The following is a 21,184-nucleotide window of genomic DNA, read 5'->3' on the forward strand; positions in this document are numbered from 1 at the left end:
CCCCCTTACCACCCCCCAAAAAAAAAGATGAAGGGCAGGCATGGCCTGGTGTCTGGGCTGGGTCTGAGACACCTGCGCGGGTGGGAGCGCTAGCGCCCAGGCACGACCCCTGCTGGTTTCGAGAGTTCGAGAACGTGAAGGAAGGAGCGGAGGGCAGCACCTGCGCTGTCCGGAAAGGGCCTGCGGGCTGTTTTGTGCCCCTGTTTGCTTAAGAAGACTTGGGCCCGGAAGGATCTTAAGGCCGCCCACTGCCAAAGTGGTGTGGGGACAGGACCTTCGTGAACCTTCTTTCTGCTCGGCCGCATTTCCCGGGCGGGGCAGACGCAGGTTCATTCGCCTTCCCCCGCCCCAACCTGGTCACAAGTGACCTCTGTCCTTCGCCCTGCGCCCCAGAAGGCGGCTGCGGGGAATCTATGGGAGGTGCGAGGGAGTCTCTCCCCCAATTAATTGAGGGAGAACAAGAGCATTATTGTCACCTCAAGAAATCGATTGCTGGTTGCCCCACCGCCTCCCCAGACAGTCATCCCCGGCATTCACTTTGAAGCTGGCCGAAGGGCGATGCCTAGAGGCAGGGACGGGATGAGAGACGAGAAGTTCACGCCAGGCAGAGGAGGCTCATTTTCTTGCTTTTTCGGGTCTTTCTGCAAACCCTGGCCTCCAGCCTCACCACGGTCGCGATAAAAATGGCAAAATAGGAACCGTGACTTCCCCCTCCATGAGAATTCAGCAAAGCAGAAAATTTTCTGATGCAGTATACATCCGGGACCATGTGAAACTGTCCTTTTGATTAAGTGGGTGTTTTTCTGTTTGTGTGTGTGTTTTGTTTTGTTTTGGTTTTATTTTATTTTTTGCGGGGAGGAACATCTACCAGGACTCCTGGATTTGGAGGCAGAACATCTTCTGGCTTCTCAGGTTGCGCATCTCCAGTCCCAGCTTTTAAATGTACACACGCAGTGAGAGCAGCCATAGAGAAAGACAACTACCTACGCACATTATCTTTCACCCTTTCGCTGTTAACCTGTCACAGTTCTACCTAGTTAATTGTGGTTTGAGCGCACACACCACCACCCAGAGGAGAACGTGAGTGGATCCAAGCGAGTGAGGTTACATTTACTTGTAACCCGCCTCCCTCCCTTTGCAATTTCTTTGATGATTTTTCCCATAAGTGTGTAAGTGGCGGGGACTTAGTAGAAGCGGGGCTGCTCCTCCTAAACGTGATTCGGACCATATGCTTTCTACATTCATCCCCGCTTAGGCTTTTCTTCTCCGCACTAACTGCTAACACGTTATAGTCACCTTGAAATTTCCTCTGCTATTTTCCAATTAAAAGCTTAATAGCCCTGGAAACGGAGTTCATGTGGTGAAGTTTACCATAGCCCCTTGTTCAGGAAGGCTTTCTGCTGGGATCCCATTATGTGCTTGAATAAACCCTTTCTGCAAACAGAAATGGGACTCCGGGTTGTCAGGTGTTGGGTTACAATAGACTTTGAGGCAGGGGACATTTTACCAACATAAATACAAACCTGTTCCTATAGGGAGATGTTGTCAAATACTGGGATATGGAAAACATTCCCATCAAATATGAGAAAAGGATTATTGCGCTATATCAAATGAGTATTTAGATCTCAGCTCCCGATGTGCACTGGAGTGAAATGGGGCCCCGGCCCAAATAATGCCAGACTGTTTGAGTGGCGAAGGGATAGGATGGCTAGGTGACTGGAGGAGGAAAGGAGGTCGCCTTGGTAGTGGGAATGCCCCCCCCCAACCTGTTTTGAGAGCTGTTCTTTTCCTTTAAAAAAAAAAATCTTTACAGTTTCGCTGACCATTTGGAGAAAATTGGGAGGCAAGCGTCTATGGGGGAAAAAAAAGGTCTGTGGTCCTCGCATTCCCAAGAGACCCAAAGATTTCCCCGGGAAAGTTCCCAGATTCAGTGTCATCCTAGGCCCTCCTCGTCTCTTTAGGTGAAGGGACTGGCCGGCAGTTCCCACTTCCCAGCCTCGGCCCCGCCCCGAGACGGCGCCGGTGACCTTTGTCTCCGGTCCTGAGAGCTTAGGATGTTCCCTCCAGTTGTGGTGTTTTAGGGCTTGTTTTCCTAACCGAGGTCGGGGGAAGGGTTGAGGCGGGGCGTGGGGATGAATGGGGGGTGCGGGAAGGGATGGAGAGGCTACACTGAGGGGTCTGTGCTGATCCAGTCTGAGCCCAGGAGTAGCATTGTCCCGCACAGGTTTCCTGCCCACGCCCCCCCACCAGGCCAGCATCCAGCGACCCCCAGCTCCCGGACTAGTCTGAAAAGGGGGGCGGCCGAGGACTTCAAGGGACGCCGGTTCCGTTTTTAATCCTCCTCCCTTCCCCGGAATCGCCCTTCGCGCGGAGGGCTGGCCTCCGGAACGCCTGGCGACGCTTTTACTTGAATTCACAGCAAACACAGAGGGACGTGTCCCCGTTGCTGGCTTCCAGGGCAGCGCGGAGAAAAACGGCTTCCCGGAGGGGACAAGGGGCGAAGGGACGCCGTGCAGCCGAAGGCTTGGCCATTGCCGCGGACTCTTCGGATTCGATTCGTCCAGACCCCCAAGAGATGAGCTCAGCGTCCTCAGGAGCCTGCTGAACCAAGGCTCCGGGAATGCCCTCTCCGCGGCTTTGCACTGAACCGCTGTGCTAGCCCGCACCGCTGTGTCCTCCCATTTTTGCTTGTTTCTTTGTTTTCTTGCGTTGTGTGTGTGCATGCGTGTGTGTGTGTGTGTGTGTGTCTGTGTGTGTGTTTGCTTAGTCTTCCCTGCGCATTTCTAGCGGGAGGCTGCATTAGGCCAAACCGGTACTGCTAGGTTAGAGACACGCCGCTAACAGTTTGAACAAAGTTTGCTGCTGTCAGCTGGTGCAAGGGCGCCCATCCACGCCTCCCCAGAGACACTGGGCGTGGGGGGAGGGGAGGAATGGCCCCATCCCTCGTCCATAACTCAATCGCTGAGCCTGGGGGCATTTGAACTGGCTGACTCCAGACCTCCCTTTGATGGTACAATGACTGTCGGGCAGACCAGAGTGGAGATCATCACATCCGGCAACTTGTGGGGTGCTAACGTGGCCCCTCCGTCCGCTGTCTGAAAGTTAGACCCCGCACGTAAGCAGATCCTCCCCAGGAGCAATTCCTGGCTTTTCAGGACAGAAACTTTTCCCCCTAAAATAATAATAAATTATTATTATTATTATTAATTATTAAAACATGGGAAGGAGGGTAGAGAAATAAGCTCAACGACNGCGCGCCAAACGGCGGCACCGTGCATCCGGCTCGCCACGTGCCTTCCCGGGGTAAAAAGGGGAACGTGGGCTGCTTCAGCCGGTAAAGAGGTCGAAACGGGACCAAATTAAAAACCCACGCGGGCACGCACCCCATCGCGTGGCCGGGCTTTTCTGGCTGCGGGCTTAGGGGCCTTGCCTTGGGAGGTCGGGACAGGTAGGTGCAGGTAACTAGTCGGGCCAAGGCTTGGCTGAGTCCGAGCTGGGCTTGCTTCTCGGACCCCAAGGAATGGGACCGAACTCGAAGCCTTTCTCGTAGCGCACGGTGCCTTCCAGCTTCTTGCAGTTTGCTGAAGGAAGCCCCGTTTACAAGCTAGTTAAAAAGAGCCGGAAACGTTCCTGGATTAGCAGCGGGGACCCAGAATCTGGCGCACCCAGCTTTTGCAGAGCTGCTCGGGTCCTTTAAACACCTTCCCTCAGGCCGCCCTCAGCTGTGTCTCAGAACCTGACCTAGAGTGGAGAAGGACGCCTCTGCCCAGCCCTTTCCCGGGTTCTGGGCCCCAAGCTGCTAAGGCGCGGATTTGGAGCAAAGCGTCTCCCACCTCGCCTTTCCTCTCTTCCTTGCGGTGCTGTGGTGAGGATGGGTCAACCCCAGCCACGGCATATTCCCCCACCCCACCTCCCCGCTTCGTTTCCTTCCTCCAGGACTGCACACCTCAGCTGGGTCTCTGCTCCTGGAGAATCTCTACCTGGCTCTCCTGCGAGGCCCAAGTGCTGCTTTGATTTTAGGCTCTTCGATTTGAGTGGACATGTGTTTGACGTCTCCCGCGGACGGGGGCAAATGTATAAAGGAAAACAGCCCGTCTTCCCAGGAAGGGTAGTAGGGTATGCTGGACTTTGCAGAGGGAAGGCCCTGGAAGGCCCAGGGCCCTCCTGTAGCGAGAACTGATCGAGCTCCTGACTACAGCAGCCCCACAAAAGACATTACCCCTTGCTTCTGGAGACAGGCTTTCTGGAGCCCTGGACTGCTGGGCGGAGCTGGGGAAATACAGACTCACTGGGTTTGGGGTGAGTTGGTGGGCAGCCTGGCTGCCCCGTTGCTCAGTTACGCTCTGCAGGCCTGAAGCTCTGAGAACATGTTACGTGAAGAGTAAGACTGGGCGTTTTATGGACAGAGGACAGTTTGATGAACTTGGATTTTGCGGACGTCTAATCCAAAGTAGGGTAGACGCCTATCTCTGAGTCATGAGCCCCCCGCCCCCCCTCCTGTGCCCTGTCTTGATTTTGTCCCTTCCGTTCTCTTTGTATTTATAGATTTGCCACAGAGGTGGGGAGAAAGATTCTTTCTGCTTTTCTCCTTTAAGTTAGGACAAGTTAGTTAGAGTAACGAGGAGAGTTTTGTCTCCATTCTAGAAGCTGGCCCATGCCAATGGCTTTCCTTAACCTTTCAGTTTCCAGTTTCTCTGTCTTCATTGCCCCAGCACCAGAGCAGGAGTTGGGGTTTCTGTCGTGGGGGTGGGGGTGGCATTTGGCAGTGGCCATCTGCCCAGCAGCACCCCATGGGCACTGGCTTCTGGTATCTTCCTCTAAGAGATTCTTTCACATTCTGTGCTCTTCACACCATCCTTTGGGATAGCCAAAGTTCAAGGTCTCTAAAGAGTCCCCAAACCAAAACAGCCGGGGCNGGAATAAAAGAAGAAGACAGATTTCAACTGGACAAACCAGACCTGGTGCTCTCTCTTACTCCCTTACTCCATACCAATTATTCTGGGATAGCCTGAGCCTTCCAAAAAGAAAACAAGTAATTGAAAAGGAGACTAGGGTTTACCACAAGGAGAGGTATGAGGTGGGGTCCCCCCATCAGGGACCAAAAACTCAGTATCCCCCTGGTCACACTACATACCTGGCACGTTCATTTATACAACTTTTGTTCTCTTTTCTTTCAATTGGTTCAACCCCCTAATTCCATTCTAAAAAAAAAAAAAAAAAAGCCAACCACCAATCCAGTGTTGGGAGGAGGCAGGAAAAGAACAGATAATTATTTCCCATTAGGAAGGCTCGCACACGAGTGGCTCAGTTCTGTGCAGTGCTTCATCCGGAGAAAGCCTCTTTGGGGTTTAAGTTAGGGAAAACTGTCTAGATGTGATTAGCGGTGGCTGTATTATACCTTTTTGCAATTGTTCTTGTACTGTTTGTATGTAACGTGCCGTGCGCATTGAGAAGCTTATCAGACCCTCCCGGACAAGTAGCTCCCTATGTTTAGAGAGGTAGGTGAAGGCCTATGGGAATAGTACGTCCACGTGTCCACACGGGCAATAAGTTCACAGACCATTAGGAATGTAAATATCCACTGACACAGTACCGAGATCTGTTTCTTTGTGCTGTCTCTGTCAAAAATGGGGTTCTTTTTTGCAAAGGGCCTCTTTAGTGCATAGCTATGGAGACATGCTTTTTTGTTGTTGGGTACAAACGCAAGCGCACAGAGGCAGGAGTCTTTCCAGAAATCCTTGAGAAAAGCAATGGCTCGATGGGGGGTGGGTGGGAAGAGAAGGGTACGTTTTCTGGACACCCGTTGGAGAAAACCCACGTTGTTAGGGCAGTGACACGTTAACCCCCTCAGTTTTGTTGCTGAAAGAAATCTCTTTCTCAAAATCCTGCATCAAATTCTTAAAAGGAATAGGGGTTATTTTACCTAACGGTGTAGTACGTGGTGTATCCCTTTCAATGTGGTTATGGTTTTAAGGAGAATTTTCATACCCTAACGTTGCTACTTCCAGTTACAGATTGAAGTATTCTTTTTTCCTCCCTTGCTGCTTGATTATCGTCTATGGCTGGCCTGACACCATTAGATTTTGATTGAGCCCAAAATTCTAAATAAGGCTTCTTTATACCATCGACTTGCTTGTTCTCCTAAATCCCCTCCTCCCTCTCTCCCCTCCCCCCATGAAAATATCCTAGGAAGCGTGAACATCTTTCAGCTCCTAGTGTTTCTGAGTCAGCAGCTTTAACCAGCCAAGCCAGCCTTTCAGGACGTGGGCTCAAGAGCTGAGGAAAGTTAAGGGTCAGGACCAAGGTGAGGAGCTAAAGTTACATTCCTGAGTTCCATCCCTTCCCCCCCCAGCTCTCCCCCCTCCTTCCAGAGTGACCTGGGGCTCCTGCGGCTGTGCAAAGAAAGACCCGTGGTCACAGATTCTTCCTCCAGTTATCTACAAAATAAATCCGCACACAACGTTCTTTAAAATTAAAGGAAAAAGAAATAAACAAAAAACCAGTATATTTAGTTAGGAAAGGAAGAAAAGGATCAAATAGGAAAGTAGGAGCTCCTTTCCCAGGGGTTTCTCCTGAAAAGGAGCAAAGAGACTTACAGGGAAAGAACTAAGGAGATTTTGGAAAACTGCCTTTATTTAATTTTACCTCCTGCTGGGCACCTCCTAGCAACTTAATGCCGGCTCTGAGCTGTTCTGCCCTCGGCTTGATTGGGTCCTGTCCAGTCTTCCTCCTAATTTTTAATTTTACTTTAATTTTTTTTTTTAAAGAGACAGACGCACCTGCAAGTATAAATGATGGTTACCGGATCACTGGTCCGGGCCAGGATGGGGAACCCTGGTGACCACAGGCTAGAAGCCAACGAAACAAGCGGGAAAGACTTCACAGTCATTCATGAAGTGTTCCTGTGAATTTTTAAAAACGGGGTCTGGTTATTTAAGAGGGCCAGACGGGGGGGGGGGAACCTGACTCACACGCNCCGCTGCGGGGGCTGCAGCGCCCTCCCTGCGGCCGTCCCGGCTCCGGCGGTGGCCACGTGTAGCACGGAAGTGTGCAAACAGGCAGAAGAACAAACCAACCAAAAATAGGATGTCACAGACTGCACGGGGCATGTTTCGCATAAGAAGCCCTTGGTTATTCTATCTCAAGTTCAAATCTCACCGGGCGCCCTGCAGTTTTGTCTGGCGGCCCTAGGCCGGGGCCGTGTCCACGCGGTCACGGCTCCGGGTGGGGGTCGCTCCTGCGCGCCCGCCAGCTTCTTGGTCGCGTCCGTCTGGTGGCGCTGAGGACGGGGTCGGCCCGGACCGATGCCCCCACCCCCACCCCGCACACGCCTCCGGGTTATAAATCTGGCCGATAGCCGCGCTCTCGACTTACACAACCAACTTTTCTTTTCCCTGATGGATGAACTCCCGGGTTTAAAAGATTACAGTAATCACAGGAGGACAGTGTAAATCGAATCTGATAGCAATAACTTTCGGGGAAGGTCAGGCTCAAGTGAAATGTTACCAAGCAACAGGCATTTTGTTTGCAAAATACAATCAAAGAGCATTGATGAGAAATTCTTTGCTGCAGCCAGTCAGCACTTTCTGCTAACAGCTTTACAGAGAGAAAGTGAGTAAATCTTCATAAATCAACGCCCCTGGAGGACTTGGAGCCTCTTTCTGGGACTGTTGCACTTCCTGGGAGGGAGGAACTGGGAGCTCAGTAAAAATCTATTTGCCTCCCTGCCTGCCTCCCTTTCTCCTCCCTTCCTCTCATCCGCCCCTCTGGCTTTACTCCGTTCTGTGGCTTTTTAGCCTGTTCTGGCGTCTCCGGTCCCTGGATCTCCAGGTCCAGCCCCCCACCCCCCACCCCGGGGCCCTGATGGGGCAGTAGGCCTGGAGCTGGGGTATGGGGGTGCTCAAGGCACAGATCAAGGCCTGAGTAGCAACAGCTGTTGGTCACGGGTCGGCTCCTGTCTGAGCTCTGCAGACTTCTGTTCTCCAAGGAAACTAAGGGGAACAGAAAACAAAACTATGTATAGTCCCCCCCATTTTATTTTATAATTAAAATACTATAAAAATAAGCACAATCAACTGCTGAATCACAGTATTACGGAAAACTGAACATGCAGAAGGTCAGCCCTTTACTGACTCTCTCACCTCTTTTTCTCATTGCAGTGACTATGCAGGCATACATTTTACGAAGCTGGGATTGGTATTCTGCCTTCCCCCCTCACCGCTGATTACTTTGACTAGTTCAGGGGTGAATATTTGTGGCAAGCATTGCCTCTCCGGGTGAATGTTTACAACAGTGTGAACCCCACGAATACACCATAGTCTGCCCAGCTCCTGGCCTTTGAGTTATTTGCTGCATTTCAGTGTAAGATGTGACCAACTGCACAGCTGATGGAAATTTTTACAGAAGATGAATTAGTAAACTGTAAGCCTCTCAGTGGCCGAGAGGCAGTGTTTTGATCGGCTCTGTATAATCTTACCTAATACAGTGCCTGGGCACATCGTAAGAGACTTAAGGGTTTTTGTTAAGTAGATGTATGAATGAATAGCCAGCTACATTTAAAAAAATGTTAATTTTTTTGAGGGACAGAAAGGGAGAGAGAGAATCCCTCCCCAGGAGGGGCTTCTCCCTGTCAGCACAGAGCCCTACGCGGGGCTCGAACTCGCAAACCATAAGATCATGACCTGAGCCATCCAGGGTCCCCACTAGCTCCATTTTTATAAGTACCAAATAAACATGAAGATTTATGGGTAATTTTCTCCTGCTTCTTGAAAAGTGTTGCCGAGACAACAAAGAGGTCACAACTAAATTTTTGCAAGACATATGAAACCCACAGTTGCAAGCCTTATTTCCTTAAGTTCTGCCCAATGTTCCCCCAAATATTGATACCAAGGGACCATCCTGTTGTTAATGAATTAAAAAGCAAAACATGACTATTTGTATTTTTCACATGATCCCTACTCCCCCTCCCCGCCCCCACATACAAGAAAAGGAAAGATTTTCCACCTACATTCATTCCCTGCTATACCTTAGATTTTCAACCACTCGGGTTTTTGTTTTTGTTTTTTATAGTCCAGCACTTCTAGTGTGAGATAAAAATAACAGAACATGTAAAAAAAAAAAAAAGGTATGTTTCCTGTTAGCATTCTGATTGGACATTGGTCTCTTCCAGAAGCCCCATTCTGCCTAGGTCCCTTCCTTCCCTGTCATTGCTGTAAGGTTTGTATGCTTGGAAAATGACCCGTCAGGGAACAATTAGAGGTGTGCTCCCCCCCAAAGCTCAAGTCAACAGAACAAAACATACAATCCATGTTTCAAAATGTATGACATGATTCCAAAAGAAAAAAAAAAAAGTCCAGTGATTTTTGCACTGGGAAACATTCTTCTCTATGCCAGTGTTTTTGTGTTTTCATTCAAGATCTATTTTGCTTTTGTAGCTGTAATTGGATAGAATGGATAAAATCCATTGGATAATGGATTGATCCGATGGATAAAACTCCACATTGAAGTCTGAAAGTCTCTATTCTTACGTGTATTGAGCAGAATGTTTATTTCCCATATGTGATAGGCTTCCCCAAAATATTTGAAATGAACACCTAGGTTTTTTAACATGTAATTACATTTTCATATATCAAAAAAAAAGTCCTCTAAAGAAAGATTTTTGCAAACTGTAGTTCGAGATTGGAACTCAGTTTTGTGTGACTATTCAGTCTCTCTCCCTAGTTAAAGTCTGTAGTAAAAGAAAAAAAAAAGTCTTGGAGCTATCTTAAGGCTTATGTATTTTTGAAGTTGGTAGCATTATTGTAGATGGAAAAAAAATTCCTTCTGAATTGAGTATCTACTTTTTTAAAGTACTTTAACCTGAGTAAAGGGGTGGCTAGGACAAATTCTATATCATGAAAAATATGAAATGGAAGAGCGAATAGTAAGATTTTTTTAAATACCTAGATGTTTAAAGCATTAGAAACAGCAGATTATGGGGTGTCCCGGGGGCTCAGTCGGTTGAGCCTCTGACTTCGGCTCAGGTCATGATCTCACAGCTTGTAGGTTCAGGCCCCACGTCGGGCTCTGTGCTGACAGCTCAGAGCCTGGAGCCGGCTTCGGATTCTGTGTCCCCCTCTCTCTTTGCCCCTCTCCTGCTCATGCTCTGTCCCTCTCTCAATAATAAGGAAACATTGAAAAAGAAAAAGAAACAGCAGATTGTATGACTTTCCATAGGTAATTTGGAATATCAGATGAAATGGATTTCTTCCTACTTTTTGAAGATTAGCTTTGGCTTTGTGTGCCCCTATTACTAGGGGTAGACATGTTATCAGTTGGGAGTATATTCTTACTCTCCATGTTCTAGGAATGAGGGTGTCAGTTTCAAGAAGAAGAGGGTAGAGTGGGGACTATTTCCCTTTCCATTCTGTTGGTTGGCAGTGTCACATTTCTGTATCTAGAAAGGCCTTTGTGTTTTAAACCAACGTGAACATTTTTGCAAAGTTCGTTTAGGAAAAAACCTAGAGATGTAAAGAAACACCTGTTATTAAGTTGCACTTTATCACCAGCCTCGAAACTCACCCTCTGTAATTACTTGTGGAAGTCTGTGTTTATAGAGTAATTTACAACACGTCTAGGTTAGGGACAGCAGTACAGCCAATACTAGACACCATAGAGCTGCAGGATTGCAGCGACTCTCCATTCTGCCCTGGAGAAACTGCTGCTGGGTCAAAGGGTGATTCTTGGCACAAAGTGAGAGTCTAGTCTTCCCTTGTCCAGTTTTTTCAACTGTTTTATTTATTTCTGAGAGAGAGAGAGACAGCGTGAGCAGGGGAGGGTCAGAGAGAGAGGGAGACACAGAATCTGAAACAGGCTCCAGACTCTGAGCTGTCAGCACAGAGCCCGACGCGGGGCTCGAACCCACGAACCACGAGATCATGACCTGAGCCGAAGTCGGACGCTCAACCGACTGAGCCACCCACCCGTCCCTTGTCCGGTTTGGAAACCCCAACAGCCTTGGCTGTCGGTAGGAATTCTGCTCACCCAGCACACGGGTGCATGAAGGCCATAGGTGTGTCCCACACCTCGCCTCCATCAATGGCTTCTGTCTTCCCTCTGAACACGATTATGACCAGTGCTGAGCCCGATTAGTCGGAATGCCCTGAATTTGTAGACTTGATTCCTGTGACATTTTGTTAGTTTGTGTGTGTGCGACCACTGGGCGCCGAGCTGCAGAGGCTGACCGCCCAGAAACCTGAGAAGAGAGTGTGGATGAATCAGCACAATCCTCCCCCCACAGGCTGCGAAGGAGCTGGAGGCAAGAGCGGGCTGTTCCTGGCTCGCAGGGGGACAGGGTGGCACCGGAAAATGAGAAAGGGACTGTTGCACTCTGGGGGTCACAGTTGGTGAACGAGCTGGCACCCATGTAAGATGTCATGGTGGCCTCTTCTGCAGAACAGGAAAATAGGTAAGAAAGTGGAATTTTGTATTGTCAGCTTTATGGTCCTGTCATCCAGTATCTAGTACATTGGGGTAAAAAAAATACGACGTTGTCATAACGGCAGAAGGGTCAGATGAACCAGAAAATCCTTCGCTAGCTCTCCTGTGGCTGAACGTCGGCTCCTTGACTCACTTTCTTCCGGAGCCTGAAGAAAGAGTGAATTCTGTGGAATTCTGTGTTCTGTGGAAGAGTGAATTTGGTGATAGACCTCAAAACACTTCCCACAGATGTTTTCAGCGTTTGCAACTCATCCAGGATGGAAAAGATGATCTATTTTTATTTTATATCTTTTTAAGTAAATTCTACCCTCCACGTGGGGCTTGAACACACTACCTAGAGATTGAGGGTCACATGCTCTGTGGACTGAGCCAGCAAGATGTCCTGAGAAAAAGGATCATTTATAATAGGAAGCCTGGGGCATCTGGGGGGCTCAGTCGGTTGAGCGCCCAACTCTTGCTTTCAGCTCAGGTCATGATCCCAGGTTTGTGGGATCGAGCCGCATGTTGGGCTTGGAGCTGAGCCCAGAGCCTGCTTGGGATTCTCTCTCCCTCCCTCTGCCCCTCTCCCCTGCTTGCGTGTGCTCTCTCTCTCTCTAAAACTAAAAAAAAAAAAGTCAAAAATCTTAAATAAGAAGGCATTTTTAGTTTCGCTCATTAATTGCTGAGTTTTGAGCTTTCTAGCTGTACTAATACGCCTTTTATTTCCAGTTGTTTCTCTTGCTTTAAAAAAAAAATCTCACCATTTGGGGCACCTGGATGGCTCAGTTGGTTAAGCATCCAACTTCGGCTCAGGTCATGATCTCGAGGTTCGTGGGTGCGAGCCCCACATCGGGCTCTGTGCTGACAGCTTAGAGCCTGGAGCTGCTTCAGATTCTGTGTGTGCCTATCTCTCTGCCCCTCTCCTGCTTGTACCCTGTCTTTCTCTGTCTGTCAGAAGTGAATAAATGTTAAAAAAAATTAAAAAAAAAAAAAACCCTCACCATCTCCTATACTGCCCTGATACTATGCATCTACTTCTTTCTCTCTCTCTTTTTTTTATTGTGGTAAAATACACATAATATGAGATTTAACTCTACCTTTTCTAGGGGTACAATGTAGTGACATTAAGTGCATTCAGTGTTGTGCAACCACCAGTACTGTCCATTTCCAGAACTTTCTCATCATTTGAAATTGAAACCCTGTACCTATTAAACAATATGGCCCCATTCCCTGCTTCCCCCCTGGCCCTGGTAACTATTATTCTACTTTATTTAAAATTTTTTAAAAAAATGTTTATTTATTTTTGAGAGAGAGAGAGAGAGAGAGACGGGGGGGGAGGGGCAGAGAGAGAGGGAGACACAGAACCTGAAACAGGCTCCAGGCTCTGAGCTGTCAGCACAGAGCCCGACAGGAGGCTTGAACTCATGAGAGCCATGAGATCATGACCTGAGCAAAAGGTGGACACGTAACCGACTGAGCCACCCAGGTGCCCTCATTCTACTTTTTATCTTTATGAATTTGTCTATTCAAGGTACCTCATATTAGTGGAATTAGAGAATATTTGTCCTTTTGTGACAGACTTACTTTACTTAGCATATTTTCATGGTTCATGCTCTTGGTAGCATGTGTCAGAATTACATTTTGAGACTGAAGAATACTGCATCGTATGTATACACCACATGTTCTTTATCCATGCATCCATCCGTGGACATTTGGACTCCTTCCACCTTTTGGCCACGGCAGATAACGCTACTATGAATGTGTGTGTACACTGTGTATCACATTTGATACTGAGCAAGTCCTGTCTGGCTGTGTTTACTTTTCTTCCTGCACATGCATTTTATCCGCTCAACTAGATAATAAGTGCCTCCAGTCAGGGACAGGTCTTATACTTCCTGGTAGTTTTCACTCCCTTTTCTCTACTTCCCTCAGTGTCTTGCATATTACAGGGATACAAATACTTGATACTGATAATAATAGGTAAGGAAAGCTAAATTTAAAAACCCTGTTTAGAGACACACAGTATTTAAAACATCATTTTATACTTAACTGGGGAGTGTAATTGAGTTGTTTTCCTAAGCTCCATGGGGCAGGGCCCCAAGTCCAGTGGTGTGTTCAGGCCAGTGCTGAGCTAACGTATTGTCCCTGTCTGCTCATTTTCAAGGATTTAATAATAAGAGTAACTGCCAAGAGGCAGGCGAATCTCTAGAAGCTTTTTTGTCCTTGTTTTTCTCTTTTGGATCAAGAACAAATATCACGTTAACTCAGGAGATGATACGTAGGTCCCCCGCCCTGGGGAATATGTTGCTGAGGGAATATGTCAAATTCCTCTTGCAAAGATGCGTCTTCTCCCCGTCCCAGAGCTGTCCTCCAGAGCAAAGCTGGCTTCCCAGCGTGGGCTGCAGATGATCCCCACATACAAACCTCACATTCTTAGAAAAAGCAGTGGTTTACTTAAAATGCAAATTTGGGATAAGTGGATTTGTATCAGATCAGTCACAGGACTGAAAGTTGTCCTGACACAGTTTAAGCATATTTGATAATGTATTCATTGATGCTTGGCGGCATAGTTCTGATTGCTCTGTGAAGAACACACCTTTTGTTTCTCCATTATGCTCGAGGTAAATCCCATATTGGAAGAATGTTCATAAATGGGCCTTTGTCTAAGGCTTTTAAAATAAACAACGACGATTAGAAGGAGATAGATTTTTTGACAGGGCCATGATGAAATTTCACCAGCTGGCTTTCTGAATATAATCAGGTGTGCCCACAGAGAAGATGACAGTGGGGCTGTAGAAAACACAGGCACAGCAATTGTTTACAACCTGACAACTGGGTCATTAATAATTTTCATCTTTAGGTCAGTTACATTGGCTTGGATTAGAGACGGCCAGTAAATGTTTTCGAAGGGATAAAAATCCACTTGCATATAGCGTGCTAACAAAGAATATGCTCTTTTATTATAGAGGTCTGCGGGCACTTCCCACTGCAAGCAAACAAGTCTGACCTATTCCTTTCTGCCTGTGTAGCACTGGAATCCTAGCCCTTTGGGGGGTAGTGTCTTAAGTCAAAACGTTAAAATTGCAGCTGGTTTAAGCTCACAGCAAATCGCTCCTTTATACGGGAAGCTTTTTTCTTCCCTTTTAATATAATTCAAGAAGGCATCTTGAAGTCCTTTCCATAAGCCTTACTAATAAAACAGTTTGGTGAAACATTTTTACCTCTTGCAGGTAACTCCGCGGTCCCGGAGTTATGGGCGCGTTGTTTCATTGATGGGTCACGCCCCCTGTGCAGTTTGACAAAGCTCCCCAGCCCTTTCCTTCTTCCTGGCATGCAACCTGCCCCACCGTCCAGAATTCACAGCTGGTCTTGCTTTGCCTCTAGTGCATGTCTGTCACTCCCTCTAATGGCTTTTTAATAATGGTTTCAATGTATCGTGGCTCTTTTCTTTCACTCTGGAAATCATATTGACTGATTATTCTACATGGTGACCTGATGAAATATACAACCAGTTCACAAAACACATTGAACACAAAATCTGCCTATGGGAAATGGGTTGAACATGTTAAAACTCCCTCCTGGGGACAGAGGGGTCATGCGCCAGCCGATGATGCCCCTAGATGACACCAGCCGCCTCGTTTGCAGGAAAGTAGCCGGAAGACAAACCGGAGCTCATTTTCCTATCTTTCCCTGTGCTGTTTTTATGCCTAGAACTACAGAGGGTCNTGAGCTCCTACCCCATCTCCTCCTCCAAGTGGTCGGTGGGCTCGGCCTTCAGGGTCCCCGACACACTGAGGTTTTCGGCCGACTCTAGTAACGTTGTCCCCAACCCCCTGGCGGTGCCCCTGCAGCACCCCTTCCCCCAGCCGCCCCGGTACCCGCTGATGCTGAGGAACACCTTGGCCAGGAACCAGTCGAGCCCCTTTTTGCCCAGCGACGTCACCCTGTGGAACACGATGACGCTGCAGCAGCAGTACCAGCTGAGGCCCCAGTACGTGGGCCCCTTCCCCGCCAGCTCCGCCGGCGTCTTCCGGAGCTCGCCCGTGCTCCCCGCGCGCGCGCCCGAGGACCCCCGCGTCCCCATCCCCGACGACGCCTGCCCCATCGTGGCCAAGCAGGCCGTCTACGCCGAGGACGACTACGACGAGCGGTCCGACTCCTCGGACTCCAGAATACTCAACACATCCTCTTAAAGGGCCTGCCTGCCCAGGGGGGACCAGGTGACGTTTTCTGTGCATCTGACCCCTCCCTCCCTCCCATGCCCCACCCCCACCCCAGGAGAGGTCATATCCCGTGTATACTCCCTTTCCTTCTGTTTCACAAAGTAACTGTGCTTGATTCTATACCTTGGCAATAAAAAAACATAACTTATTTTAATTTCTTGCACTTCATTGGAAAATGCCAAATAGCTCTACTCTGTGGCTTTAGTGCTCAATGTGTATTGTAAAAGAGAGTCTGATGCTAAGAATAGTCTTGGGGAAAGCCGGGTCCACCCGAAGATGTATTTGGGGATGTAAAGCTGAAGGTCAGCCTTGTCCCTAAACTCAACCCGGAATGTCCGATTAAATAGTATACTTGAATGCAGTTTTGTAAACGAGGAGGTTCCTCAGGATCTGTAAAACCTAAAGGAAGTGGTTTGGTTGCAGATGGACTCGAAACAGGGACCTTATATTCTTATGCTAAAAATCCTTCTTGCATTTTTGAGAGAGACTGCACTTAAGAATAGAGTGAACTGCTCACATGCTTATTTAAGCTTGGACAGTTTTCAGAGACAAACCCCATTAAGAATTAATTCTTTTCACATGGCTGAATTGAAACATGCATAATGTCGATGTAAACCCAAACCACAGCTGTGGACTGCATGAAATGTATTGTGAAATGAACACACGATAAAGCTTTGTCAGGTTAATGTAGCATGCTGAGGACTCTAGAAAAAAAAAATAAACTAAGGAGATGATCTTCGTTTATGTCATTTCTACTGGCGAAAAGAGGATCTGGAAAGATAGAACCTTGATGTGAAAGCTACTTGCTAGCACGTGGATCAGGAATCAAAGTATCAGTTAAAGGGGGTGCTCCTTGAGAAAAATGGATGGCAAAGTTTGGGGACTGCGTTCAGAAAGAGAATTTATTGCTTAGGAATAGAGTTAAATTCAGTCCCTCCATCCATTCATTGAATTCTTCAACTGATACTTGGTGAGAGCCTATTTTGTGTAAGAGAACGCTTTCTGTATGCAATTGTCCAATTTACCCGTCCATGAGCCCAAGATCAACAGGGGTTATAATGGAGGATCCCATTCAAGAATAAAGTAACAATGAAACAATCTGCAGTGTGGGGAGTAAGTAAAGTACTCAGCACGGGACCTGACATAGAGAAAGGACTCGATAAATGGGAGCTATTACTGCTGTTAATTAAGCTTAGTAGCCTTTGCATTCTTGCTCAGATGTTTTAAAAAGGGAGTTTTCAAACAATACTATCTGTTGGTGCCCTCACTGACCACTTCTCTTGCTGTGTCCCTTCTTCAACGATATTGAAAGCAGAGATGGCTGTTTAAGTCAGACAATACACTTAGGAATGTGGAAGGGAAAGTAAATAAGCAAATAAATAAAAACCTCTACATGACAAGGATGTAGAAAGAACTCCCAATGCCAGAATAGGTCTGGAAGGGCGCTTCGGTCTGAAAGGGAGAAGAGCAAATCCTCTCGGTCTGGGGGACAGGAGCTAATATCAGCTGCCAATCACCCTTGAATGGGTCCCAGGAGAAAGAGATATTTAAAGCAAAAAAAACCCAAACAACAAAAAACACCCTCTCATCTTTATTTCTGTAGGGCACTTTTGGAATGAGAATCTTTGACAGGAAAAAAAAAATCCTAATACTAGCTGGAGTCATGTGTATTTAAGTGACAGAGTTACATACCAGGGTGTTTAAAAGTACATACTATTTGCTGTTAGGATTGTATTTAAACAGCATATACATAAAGTAAGGGAGTGAAGAGAAAAATAATTTTCCTCCTGATTCTAAAGACACACGTCCAGGACATTTCATGTGGTCGTGATGGGCTAATGTCCAGGCATAACTAGGACAAATGTATTTTCCAAGGCATCTTCATCTCAAAAGCGAACCTGCATTTATTTAACAAGCAGCAATAACTCCCCTGGGAGCCGACGGTGCTACAAAATCTGTCTTCAGCTGCTACTTCTCCAGGTTGAATGACCCGATTGAGCAAAACTCGCCTTAAGAGACCGTGTCTTTACAGCCTGTGATTTCACCCCCACAGAGCATCAAAATCATGGACTTCCTTTGACAGTGGCCAGCACAATGGAATGATCTGTAAGACGGCGAACTCATAGGCCAGTAGTGCAGGTATGTTTGATCCTTGATATAATCTTCAGAAGCAAGAAGTATTTATTTTGGTGGGGCAAGTGTGGTCGGGAGCCATTGGGAGAAATTGGTTAAGATCCCTTTTGGTTCCTCTGTGGTCCTGTCCACGGGGGTCCCTCTGGTGAAAGTGTCAGAACCTCTTAGATGCGAGCTCAGCTCTCAGAGACCATCCTGTGAGGACGTGTAGCCCAGGGGCACACCGTTGTTGTTTTTTCATGTGAGGGAGTAAACATCAGCCCGCTCCTTCTGGCTAAATCCCGTGTGAGACACGACAAAGTGACGGGGTGCTTGAAGGTGTGCTTGGAGCTGAGTCAAGCGAGCCTTAGGGGAAGTTAGTCCACATTAAACCAGGGGGCCTCTCTCTCCCCTTCTGGGGAGCACCTGCCAGCTGCTCGTCTTAAGTGCTTTGTTCCTCTCCGGTGTGAGTGGGGGTCAGGCAGTCTGTTCTATAGCATCCGTCTGTGGCCCACGCACCCTACTGCTTACATGCTTACATTTCTAGTTTAGATTCCTGGGCTTTGCTTGTTGAGTTCAGAGCCCCTGGTAGCCTCAGCACCTACGTTTTTATCATCCTCCCCAAGTGATTCCTTTTATTTTTTATTTTTAATATTTATTTTTGAGAGAGAGAGAGAGGCAGCGTGAGCAGGGGAGGGGCAGAGAGAGAGGGAGACACAGAATCTGAAACAGGCTCCAGGCTCTGAGCTGTCACCACAGAGCCCGACGCAGGGCTCGAACCCACGAACCGCGAGATCATGACCTGAGCCGAAGTCAGACGCTTCACCGACTGAGCCACCCGGGTGATTCTTAAACTCACTAAGATGTGAGAACCATCTCCCTGTGCATCGCATCCTTGGGTTTTCTTCTTAGATCCATGCCAAGCAAAAGAGCTGAAGGATAGAAACTCTCATGCTGGAGGCGTCTAAATACGGACATTGTCCACGCCTGTGTCCTTCTCTTTGGCGAGAGTAAATACGTGCCCACCTGTAAGCAGTCTTGGTACCTGCCCTGCAGGTGGTTCAAGTAACTTCAGCGGCAATGGTAGCGCTTGAACCAAGTCCACATTTGAGATCAGAAATGCCTGTTTTGGAAGCTTCTGATTGGCCTTAAGGTCGGCCACGATTCCAGGTGTCCTAGTGACACCTGGGAATAAGCTTTGCCCTGGAGCTGGAGATTTAAGAATCATCAAGAATTTCCTTCCTCCGCCGGGGCGCCTGTGTGGCTTAGTCGGTTAAGCATCTGACTTTCGCTTAGGTCATGATCTCGTGGTTCGTTGGTTCGAGCCCAGTGTCGGGCTCTGTGCTGACTGCCGGCTCAGAGCCTGGAGCCTGTTTCGGTCTGTGACTCCCTCTCTCTCTGACCCTCCCCTGCTCACGCTGTCTCTCTCTCTCCTAGAAATAAATAAAAATAAAAAAAAAAGAATTTACTTCCTCCGCCCAGTCTTACGGAGATGTAATTGACATATAACATTGTGTAAGTTTAAGGTGTATGAGGTGACAATTTGATATATGTATTATTATGAAACAATTACCACAATAGGGTTAGTTAACACATTCATCACCTCACATAATTATCTTTTTTTTTTTTTGGTGGTGAGACCATTCAAGATCTGTTCTCAGCAACTTGTTTTTAACTACCCTTTTAAAAAATGTTTATTGGCTTATTTATTTTGAGCGGGGGGTGGGAAGGGGAGAGTGGGAGCGTGCATGCCCGAGTGGGAGAGGGACAGAGAGAGAGAATCCCAAGCAGGCTTCGCGCTTTCGGTGCAGAGCCTGACGCGGGGCTCAAACCCCAGAACCATGAGATCATGACCTGACCCAAAACCAAGAGTCAGAAACTTAATTGACTGAGCCACCTAGGTGCCCCTCTTAGCAACTTCCAAGCATGTATTAACTACAGGCAGCATGCTGTACCTTGGGTATCCAGATCTTACTCATCTTACCCTGTGACCAACATCTCCCCATTTCTCTCCCCTCTACCCCCTGTCAACGATGATTCTACTCTCTGTTTCTGTGAATTTGGTTTTTTTTAGATTCCGTGAGTAAGTGAGACCGAACGCTACTCATCTTTTTGTGATTGGCTTCTTTCACTTAGTGTGTAACACTTGCTTTATCTGTTACTCTGTTGTGGACGCTTAGGTTGTTTCCATGTCCTGGCTGTTGTGAATAATGCTCCTGTGAATACAGGGTGCAGAGATCTCTTTGGGATATTGATTTCATTTTCTTCACGCACGCAGGTGGCGTGCTGGATCCTATAGTAGTTCCATTTTTAGTTTCTTTTTTTTTAATATTTTTATTTATTTCTAGGAGAGAGAGAGAGAGACAGCGTGAGCAGGGGAGGGTCAGAGAGAGAGGGAGTCACAGACTGAAACAGGCTCCAGGCTCTGAGCTGGCAGTCAGCACAGAGCCCGACGCGGGGCTCGAACCCACGAACCGCGAGATCATGACCTAAGCGAAAGTCGGACGCTTAACCGACTAAGCCACCCAGGCGCCCCGGTGTGAGGTGATGTCTTACGGTGAAATGCCAATCCTCTTGATGAAGGGGAAAACAAAAGGAGTTGCACAGATATTTTGAGAAGCAAGGATTTCTTAGCCAGGTATATGGCTGTGGTTGAAATTAATAGCAGAGAAACTGCGGAAGTGACAGGAGGGGCAGTGATTCTGAGCCCCTGGTCCAGGCTGTTGCAATCAATCGAAGGCTTCTAAGAGCCTAAGAACATTTAACATTTACAGAAAGAAATAGGACCAGAGGAAGAGGTATGCGGTGTGGCAGTTATGTATCTATGGGGCCCGCTTTTTAGGGACTCATCTTCCAAAGTCCCCAGGCTGCCAGATGGCTAGGTTGGTGGGAGGCGATGGGAAGGGGGGGTATCTTGGGAACATTTGTTGGGTGCCCAGAAAACAGGCGCTGACTGCATTTGATCTGACATATTTGAAAAATGAACTTGATTTCACTGCATACTGTTTCAGTGATTCATTCTTTTTATGTGCATTTACTCAGCAGAAGTGAGTTGAAAATAAGATGGATGCTAAATTTATATGTTAATTTTAATATTGAAGCTATCCTATACTTGAAGAATAAGATCAATGCTCCAATTTCATTCCTTATGTGCTACTGAACGTTGTCATTACCGAGGGGAAAAAAATCATTTCCGAATGCATCCTCCCCAAATTCCAATCTCAGGGGACAGAGGAGTCTTGAAAGTGGCAATCTTGCCGCTTGCCAATGGTCTGCTCAGTGTTGTGTGTCAGTGTTCCCACAGTATCATTTACTATTTCGGTGTGAGGGGTCAATAAAAAGGGTAGTGGTTTTCCTTACATCACAAGAGTTTATTTACCAATTGGATTTTA

The sequence above is a fragment of the Crocuta crocuta genome, unplaced genomic scaffold (genome assembly GCF_008692635.1).
Source record: "Crocuta crocuta isolate KB4526 unplaced genomic scaffold, BGI_CrCroc_1.0 scaffold41, whole genome shotgun sequence".
NCBI classification, from domain to species: Eukaryota; Metazoa; Chordata; class Mammalia; order Carnivora; family Hyaenidae; genus Crocuta; species Crocuta crocuta.